We start from the raw sequence: 10,443 nt of genomic DNA, 5'->3' as shown, positions 1-10,443 counted from the left end.
AGGCGCAGATCGGTAGAGGCACTTGGTTGACTTTTTATACTAAATGCGATGCGTCCCATGCGTAAAATGCGGGTATGTGGACACTTACCTTAATGGTGTCCTTCGTATATTTGTGCAAATACAGAAACATTGTAGTTGCGTGTACACTTTTCCACATAAGTATTTACATAAGTCCAAGCCTTGCCTTCTTTACCTATTCACAAGCAAAGTAAGTTTTCTTATTTGAAATTTAGACCCTCCTATTGTATTTAAATTTTGGTCATATGACACATTGATTACCGTTGGATGTGAATGTTATAGAATTCAAATGTGATGTGGTTTTGCAAAAGGAGTCCAATTAAAAATTTTACTAAGTGTTAAAAAATAATGTTATCGTTGACGTGTGTGTTGACAAATCGCGCCAGTGTGCCCCGTCCTTTACTTATTCCTTCCAACTAGTGTTGTTATTTAATACGCGTATAAAATGTAAAAACAAAGTAATGTTGCAATATGAATAAAGGTTATTTTAGTACAAGTGCCTTGTTTTATTACGAGAGGCTGACAGAACACTCAGCAAATTACCCTGCCTCATTGTATGGTCGTAAAATAGTAATATACTTGCCGTACGTGCATGCAGAGCTAAGAGAATATGGAAGGTGCCTATAAGTTATGATCTGTATTATAATTAAGAGACAAGAATACATATTCTTAATAAATTTCTGAAATACTGTTAACAGAACAACAATAGTGTTGATTAATTCCTTGAATCGTACGTCACTTATTTTTTTATTTATGATGAAACTAGTTAGACCTTAGTGGCGTAAGATGGTTATGTTATGATCCTATATAATGAGCCCTATCTAAATTAGGTATATATAAGTATCACACATGAAATAATCACTCTTGTATTATTAAAAGGGGTAGGCAGAGCACATGAAACTTCTCAAGTCTGAGTGCAGTGAAAATGCTTGTGCAAAAGAAATCAAAATTGTGACAGGTACAAGATTGGTACGTTAGTGACAGGTTGCTAACCATAGCCAATCATCCACACCTAAACTGGCTTCGTAGCCGAATGGCATTTCTGCGACTCGAAACGCCACAAAAACGCCACCGAAATGTAGTCTAGCTCTGTCGCGCCAATACTCAAAGAACGATAGAGATAGATAGCTACGAAATTATTATCGTGAGCGTTTCGTGAGCGTTTGTGCATTTGGCTACGCATACTGAAACTGAACCCAAATCGTTAACGTTCCATAGCGAAGGACACAAACAACTGTATTTAATTTTATTCCACTAATGCGGTGAAGCGATAGAGAGATATGGGCTACTTGCCTCCTAGTCAAATCAGCTTCTTTTTAAGAACTGTCAAAACTAATTTGAACGACTTGCTAATATGGAATTTATAAGAAACCGAATTGAGTGACGTCACGGTCAAGTCTGAATAAATAGAAATTGGATATGAAAATAACTTCTGTCCATGTTTTTTTATAATTATCTGATGCTTTAATTCGTGCATGGTATACATTTATTTTACTTTAACTACAGTCAAGTTCCCTATTGTATATGCTATCACTACGCAGTCTGAACGATTGCTGTCTTACCTATGCGCCCTGATGAGATATTTTGGCTTTTAGACGGATTAAGTTACGTCAATATATCGATAATATGTTACCTATAAGACTCATCTAGTTTTTACGCAGCTACGGTGGAATACGGCATAACACTGCTAACACTTAACTGTCCCGCAGTTTGAATTTATAATTAATTGTAGTTGACTGTAATGGATAACAATCAAGCTAATCAACTGGTCAGTAAAATAATAATTAGTTTTTTATACCACATCGGTAGCAACTAAGCTTACGGCTCGACTGGTGGTGATGGCATCTCTGTTGCCTATATTCATCTCAGGCCCCGTAGCCGAATGGCATTTCTCCGACGCCAAACGAAAGCGATACGCCGCTGGCTCTGTCGCGCCAATACGCAAGCGCGATAGAGATAGATATCTACTAGCGCTTCGTTTCGTGAGCGTTTCGTGAGCGTTTGTGCCATTCGGCTAGCCACCCTGTTGTCTGCAAGTCCAGGGCCACATTTATCGAAGCTACAAGTTACTATTTACAAGTGGTAGTCAATGTCTAATGTGACAAGTTGTAGCTTTCAGTTTTGAGAAATGGGCCCCAGGCCAAGTAGACGAATGGCATTTCTGCGACGCGAAACGCCACCGAAACGCCGCAGAAAGGTAGCCTGGCTCTGTCGCGCCAATACGCAAGAGCGAAAGAGATAGATAGCTACGAAAGAGATATTATCGTGACGAGCGTTTGGGTATTCGGCCACAAACACAGAATAGTGACATGAGCCTTGCAGACCGTTTATAAACATGTACACTTGTGGCATAAAGCCAGAAGAAGCGGACTGTATTAATTTACTATATGAATACATAAGTATGAAGAGAGGCTATAGATACTACATCAGAAGTTCTATATTGGCTTACGGGGTTCTGCGAGTTGATGTTGCTGGCCTAGACCTCTGCGTCGGTAGTTCTTCGGCTGATTTGGGCACTGTATTTCTGGTTTACGTTGTTATTAAATTCTCCAGAACAGTAGAATTTGGCTATTGTTAAAAAGACTAAAATGACAGTGATTTTATTCTGAACTTTGACGTTTACATAATTTTAACTAGCAGGCCAGTATTAGCCGCGATAGAACCATGAGTTAGTATATCTTCAGTAATATAAAAAGGTTATATACTAATAATAAGGTTGCCTGACATTGTGATAATAGATCGACCGCAACGCCGGGCCGTGCTCGTTAACATCACCATCCCCCATGATGAGAATCTCGTGAAAGCCGAGAAGGACAAGTCCAGTAAGTACCTAGACTTGGCTCACGAGATAACCACCATGTGGGATGTTGATTCAACGATCATTGTCCCGATAGTCGTTTCAGCGAACGGTCTCATAGCGAAGAGTCTCGACCAACATCTTAAGAGACTCTCGCTCGGTGGTTGGATCAAGGGCCAGATGCAGAAGGCGGTAATTTTGGACACAGCGCGGATAGTCCGACGGTTCCTCTCTCTGCAGCCCTAACCACCGGCAGCTTGGGCCCTGCCCCGCTGCTGGCGGCACCCTAGGTTAGGTTTTTTATAATGTGTTTATATATTTTGTATTGTTTTGTATGTGGTTTTGTATTTTACTTTTATAATCATATTATAAATAACCTAACTTAAGAAGAAAGATAAATAAAGGTTATACACCTTTTTAGGGTTCCGTAGTCAACTAGGAACCCTTATAGTTTCGCCATGTCTGTCTGTCCGTCCGTCCGTCCGTCCGTCCGTCCGCGGATAATCTCAGTAACCGTTAGCACTAGAAAGCTGAAATTTGGTACCAATATGTATATCAATCACGCCAACAAAGTGCAAAAATAAAAAACCGGCCAAGTGCGAGTCGGACTCGCCCACCGAGGGTTCCGTACCTACAAAACTTTTACGTTACTCACATAATTCTAAAGACTGGGCTAGGCTAGAAGTATAGGTTCTCTAATGAGCATAAATAGCATAATTGTGTTTAGCGCCACCTCTCGACGAATTCGCGAACTAATTAGCACAGCTTGCGTGAGGTCTTTTATAATGTTAACCAAATTCAACATTTTTTATTTTATTTTAAAGTAGGTGTTTTATGTAAAATTTCGTAGCTATAAATTTTAACACCCTTATTCATACACTAAAGTATCCAGCCGATAAAGTTCGTTTGTCCCTTTCTATCACACCAATACGTCGGAAAGGGACAAACGAAATTTATCGGCTTGATAACTTTAGTGTACGTTTATGAATAACTGGGTAAGTATAAGTATGGTAAACATCAGAAAGGGTGAGTAAAACAATCTGAAAGGTTCTAAGTTTTATCTACTTAAAGGTTTTTTAATCTAATCCAAATTTGGTTATGGTAGCTGAAAAAGTATACAGAATTGTATAACGCAAGTTTCTAGCGGGAAATTACTAAATAAATATTATTTAAATTTTAACTTCTGATTAGCAGAAACGTCTGCGCTGGAGTATCGATTCAGAGGCCGTGAGTTCAAGTCTCACCCAAGGCAGACATTTTCCACTTTTAAATTTAAAAATATTATTTACTAAATACATTATCTATTGTTGTATTTTGCCTTGGACCTTGTAGTACCTATAGGTACTCTTGTATATGCGAACTAAAGCCAAGCGATAAAAGGTAGCTGAATAATGTCAGATTGTACGACAACGAGAGACGTTTGCCGACTGCGCGAATGAGTCGCGCTTTCTTACGTCAGAAATTGCTTGACAAATATATCGGGTGCACGTGCCCGGTAATTAATGGACGACCTTTTAACCACCAAGAGGGCACCTTACAGAAAATCGACATTAAGGTTTAGTAAAAGTCGCCTGGTTTTCGAGATTTTCACACTTTTTAAAATTTTAGGTAGTAGGTATTAAAATTTTAAAAATTGTGAAAATCTCGAAAACCAGGCGACTTTTACTAAACCTTAAAGTCGATTTTCTGGACCAATATAAGGTGCCACTCTTGGCAAATAAAGGGTTAAAAGAAAACGAAACTATGGCATTGCAGTGACAGGTTGCCAGCCTCTCGCCTACACCACAATTTAACCCATATCCCATAGATTTTCTGGACCAGTATAAGGTGCCCTCTTGGTGGTTAAAAGGTTGTCCATTAATTACCGGGGACACCCTGTATAATATCAAATCGTACGAGAGCAGCGCACATGTGCAGGCAGCCAAGCGCGCGAATGATGAGTTCGCGCGGCGAATCCCGCGTGACATCGTCCATCGACACCCCTCCTCCCTCCCCCCCCCCGCCCGCAGGGGCGCGCGGTGTCTCCGCCCGCCTGTGTATCGTCCTTCAATTTCTTTACATATCGAAACTTATTACTGAAGAAGGTTCAAAATTGAATGAATACAGGTGTATAGATATTTATGTAGCTGACCGTACGATAAAAAGTATAATTCATACACTTAATTGTAAAAATGTAATGTATACGGATTAATTAATTTAATATAGATAGGTAATTATTGATATATGGCAAAACGAAGGAAATTGTTTACACCTCCGCAAATAAGTATCTAATGATAATTTTTAATTTACCATGTTACTTCACGTACCTAGGTACTTATTTTAAAAACCCTAAAAATGTCTATTGAGTTTCTGCCACAGACCACCATGTGGTTTCTGCATATTCTGCGCTGTGCATAGAATTTGCAGAGACATTGCAGAGAGCGCACGCAGACACCGGCGCGGCGCCAGTGGACGCGTCTGTGTGCGTGATCTAGGTATGCATACAACTACAACAACTACTGTAGGCACCGCCCCCCTCAGTAGATCGATGCGATAACATCAATTTAAAAACTTCCCGAGCCTCGTGGCGCCCACCATACAAAATTTTTCCTGGGGAATTTTGATTCTTATTGTACTTGAGATTGAATTCAATTTCAGTTATTCGAAAAATTTTATAAACAAAAGAAATTATATTTTATTTGTTTATGAGAGTTAAAATTCCATTGAAACCATTATGTACTTTAGAAAGTACATTCGGCGCCACGAGGCTAGATACACTGTCACCTACAAATTCGACACTCAAAAGTGTCCGATCGCTTAGTTGCAAATGTGTGCGTCTAGTTGACAAACGAAAACTTCGCAATGTAGTAAAAACTACTTTCATTTTTTTACAAAAACAACGTTATTTCTTAGTAATTAAAGTTCAATTTCAAATGCAAGTAATTGGCGGTTATGACATTAATAAATGTGATCATCGCGCAAGCCATAAAATTTTATTACCGCAGGTGGCAAGTGTGCATATTTTTAAACAAATCTACCTCTTATTGCAACCAACATAAGTTTAATTCAGTTCGCGCTGCTGCGCGGTAGTTTAGAACGATGCGATAGTCCATCGATAATCAGATAATCACCTAAGTGACCGGCCACACCAGAGCGTCGCGTGTCTCGGGGCGCGCAACGGACGTCCGCGCCACGCCGCCTCAGTGTAATTCAAAAAACGTCTCCTCAGTAGGTACATTTTGTATAGGAAGGACGTAAGACGCGCCCCAGGTGGCGTGGCGCGGCGCGCCTTACGTCCTTCCTATACAAAATGTACCGAGGAGACGCTTTTTGAATTACACTCAGGTGGCGTGGCGCCGACGTCCGTTGCGCGCCCCGAGACACGCGACGCTCTGATGTGGCCGGTGCCTAAAAACGCGACGAACGCCGTCCACTGCCGCGATCTATGTAGATAATGAATATGACACTGAATTGTGCAAACTATTGGACATAAACCGTGGACGTGGCCTTGAGCGTTCGGATGAATCGGATGATGTCCTACCGCAATCTGAGGCGCTGAATGTTTTAAGACTGTGCACACTTACGCCGTGTCTTGCGTGGGCGACGGTCGCGCGACCGTCGCCTTCACGTCTAATCGCATCGTCTACTTCCATATCGATAAGGTTTGATTTCGTATGTGTCGCATCGCCGTCGCGCGACCATCGCGCGACCGTCGCCCACGCAAGCCATCGGCTTATCAATCACGGTCGTCAGCCGCGTCCGTCAGACGCGTTCCATAATTTGTTTCAAGCTTTATACACAAGTTTTCCTATCAATAGCAATACGAGTAGCTAACGTAACGCTTGGCTTGAGTAATAAAAACTGTATAGTTAAATTAATGAAATATAATGTATAAATAGGATATTGAAATCTTCTTTCTTCGTTGAGCCATCACAGCTAACTTTAACTTACAAACGGTCTTAAGCACCTGCACTTCTGAAGGCGCTTAAGTCATTTTTGCTAATAAAAAAAAAACCACAACGTTCTATGAACATTGGTCAAGTGCGAGTCGGTTTTCGACTTTTCCATACAAAGAACTCATGAGCGCCTGAACGACTATGATGGCAAAGTTAACGTTTCGCACTTTCAAGACTTTACGTATATATCTCGGAAACGATAAGAGATAGAGCAAAATGGACTTCAGATTTGGGCTTTCGGTGGCACAAATTCTATGTTTTCGTCAACAGACACCTTTTTTTGGACCGATTTGAATAAAATTTTGCTCAGTCAATTTATAAACAGTCTTAAGCGCCTCCTTTTTAGTAGGAACTTAAGTCATTTTGTACAAATGAAAAAAAATTTGAACAAGTTCTAAAAGGAAAAAGACAGAAATGAATTTCTTTATACCTGTCCAACTCGCTTACACAATTTTAAGACGTTTAGTAACTACTTGCAGCGGCAGTGAGTGAAATTCGTAATCTGAGTTTTTTTCTCTTAAGTCCGACTTACGCTTGACTGTAGATTTCTAATAGGTTTTCCTGTAATCTACAGGGAGAGGGCTATCTCGTGTATTTTTTTGAAAATTTTACGCTAAGTAGTTTCGGAGATAAGGGGGGGAATGGTCATTTTTTGCTTATTTTCTTAAATTACTTCTAAATTACCAAAACAAAAAATATAAAAAAAATATATTTCAGATGCTGATAAAATGCTCTTTCATTTGATATGTAACACAATATAGTTTTAATAACTTTGATTTTTAATTTTAAATTTTACCCCCCAAAAGTGACCCCTGTGATTAAATTTCATTTAATTAAATTACATGTCCGTCTTTGGGCCACAGGTTTACATACGTGTGCCAAATTTCAAGTAAATTGGTCCAGTAGTTTCGGAGAAATCGGCTGTGACAGAGGGACAGACAGACACGCGAGTGATCCTATAAGGGTTCCGTTTTTCCTCTTTGAGGTACGGAACCCTAAAAATGGAAAAAAATGTTTCATTAGGGTACCCCCCCTACATGTAAAGTGGGGGCTGATATTTTTTTTCATTCCAACCCCAACGTGTGATATATTGTTGGATAGGTATTTAAAAATGAATAAGGGTTTGCTAAGATCGTTTTTTGATAATATTAATATTTTCGGAAATAATCGCTCCTAAAGGAAAAAAAAGTGCGTCCCCCCCCCTCTAACTTTTGAACCATATGTTTAAAAAATATGAAAAAAATCACAAAAGTAGAACTTTATAAAGACTTTCTAGGAAAATTGTTTTGAACTTGATAGGTTCAGTAGTTTTTGAGAAAAATACGGAAAACTACGGAACCCTACACTGAGCGTGGCCCGACACGCTCTTGGCCGGTTTTTATAAATACATTCTGCAAAAATATCGAAAATTATCAATTTATTATACTTACTTATACGAAATGGGTCATAAAATTTTAGGGAAAATAAAAAATGAATTATTTCCAAACACATAGTAAAAAATACATATAAATGAAGATAAACAGAAAAAAAAAAGTTTTTTAAACTAAGCAATGTGAAAAGGTTTATAACTATTGCCATTTAGAAAACTAACGATTTATGTACAAAAATGTTGCTGGCTCTTATATGATGTCCTACTTAAGAAAACAAAAATAATATGCAAGAAAAATAAAATTAAGTTCCATTCGACCTCAAGGTCTATGTTTACCGGTGACTTACCGCAGAATACACACAATTACGCCAAATTACCGGCATCGTGTCATCCCTACGGTGATTTGAATGAATCACACACTAATTTCGCGTCTGTCAGTCAAGGCTGTCTAAAAGACAATCAAACCTAAACCTGTAGACTGTGCTGAAAGGTTTACTTTTGAGTGACGGTCAGTAGAAGGGCTCAAGTTGGTTGTACGTGCTGCAATTATGTCAGCATCATACAATTCGCAATTCCGTGTCTTCACTAACATCCAGTATATCCAGAACTGTGACTAGAAGTACTTATTATAGACGCGGAGGTCAAGTTATGCTAGATATATATTCTTGAGATTAGAGCGTTTTCTGAGAAGATGGCTAATGAGTGACCTTAGGGTTGCGGCTGCGGTCAGATGTAATAAGGATGACATTTTGGTTTTCACACAGAAACTAACAAACGTGAAGGTATGGCCTAAAATGCACTGCATGGCTGCGTCAGCAGAGAGTTCTTTCAATCTCAGACCTTGTAAACGAAGGCTTGACTGGGAAGTGAGATTTGTCAGTACTATAAACTGATATGATGGGAACTTATAACCATAAAAAAGTCACTTGCACGCGATCCATTTGTTCATGGCCGAAATTGTGTCTGCAGCTCACGGACCAATGCCTTGGATGTCTAAACCAACCTGGTATGGTCAGCAACTCAGCATACCTTCCAAGTTCTCGACCGAATTTTAATATCTGTTAAGCCTAAAGATATTTCTGCTGGCATCTCTTTGGATCTCAGCGAGATCTCGCGAAAACGAGCGTTGTCAGCATATTTCTAGAAAAGAATGAATGAATTGCTAAACCTACGCTTAAGCACTTACACTGTTTTGTGGCTTGCAGTCAGCAAACCAATTTAAGAGGTCAAAAGAGACAAGCAATTCCATGTCGATTTAGAACGAAATCGAAAAGTTTCATTACGCTCACATTACCTACAGTTTCGTGATATTATTGTTAATGAAATATTGATCAGGATTCCTCATTTATTACTGCCCGTTCAGAATAATCACAGCTTTGATTCCAGACATTTGTGTGATATGCTAATAGCCCGACGTTGGTTCAAAATTAAATTTCAATTCCCATTTAACCACCTAGTCTGATTGCCACCATAAACAAACCCGACAAATCTCGATCTTATTCTATCTTGTTACTCAAAAACGACATAAAAACCATATAGAAACTTAGTATGTTATGCCATTTTGTAGTAAGAGATTATTTGCCCCTAGCAATACATTAATAACAATAAAATATTGCTTCAAATTTATAGAGACACACGGCAAAACAGAATTGATTCAACACTAAAGTTATTATCAGTGTTCCATACTACACTACACAAGATCATAACCGACATATTTACCGTACCAATTTCTCCCATTATTAAAAGACTAGTGTTTCTATTCGAAATAGCGTAATAGCTATTCTAAACCTTAATAAATTTAGTTAAAATCTACTTTCGTATTATTAAGTGAGAAGGGAGTTTGCACGATTTTCAGTGTATTAAAATAATTTAAATGTAAACGTGTAGGTTACGTCTTTATTTGCGGATATTTATGTGGGGGCATAAAGTGCGGGACACGGGCGGAGGATAAAGGTCCAGAATGCCGTGACAGCAACGTGGGTACGGCACTAAAAACTGAACCTGGTAGGGTAGCGACAGGCTATCGATATCGATAATACTGCTGTCGCCGGCTGCTGCTGTTCATACTTTTTAGGGCTCCGTACCAGAGATACCAACGAAACCCTTATGGTGTAACTTTCTCCGTCTGTCTCTCTGTTTTTACTTGTACTGGGAGTGAGGTATATACTCGAAGTAACTACCTACTAGGGACGGGAGGCAGGACGAGAGGCACGTTACCCGGTCGGGCCAGGCCCCAGAACTCGGTGGTAAGAGGATCCCAAAGGGGAACTCCGATCCAACGAGGCAGGGGAATGCCCAATCGGGTACGAAAAACTAATGCCTAA

Source organism: Leguminivora glycinivorella, chromosome 6 (genome assembly GCF_023078275.1).
Source record: "Leguminivora glycinivorella isolate SPB_JAAS2020 chromosome 6, LegGlyc_1.1, whole genome shotgun sequence".
In the NCBI taxonomy this organism is placed as follows: Eukaryota; Metazoa; Arthropoda; class Insecta; order Lepidoptera; family Tortricidae; genus Leguminivora; species Leguminivora glycinivorella.
This window is presented reverse-complemented; position numbering follows the sequence as displayed.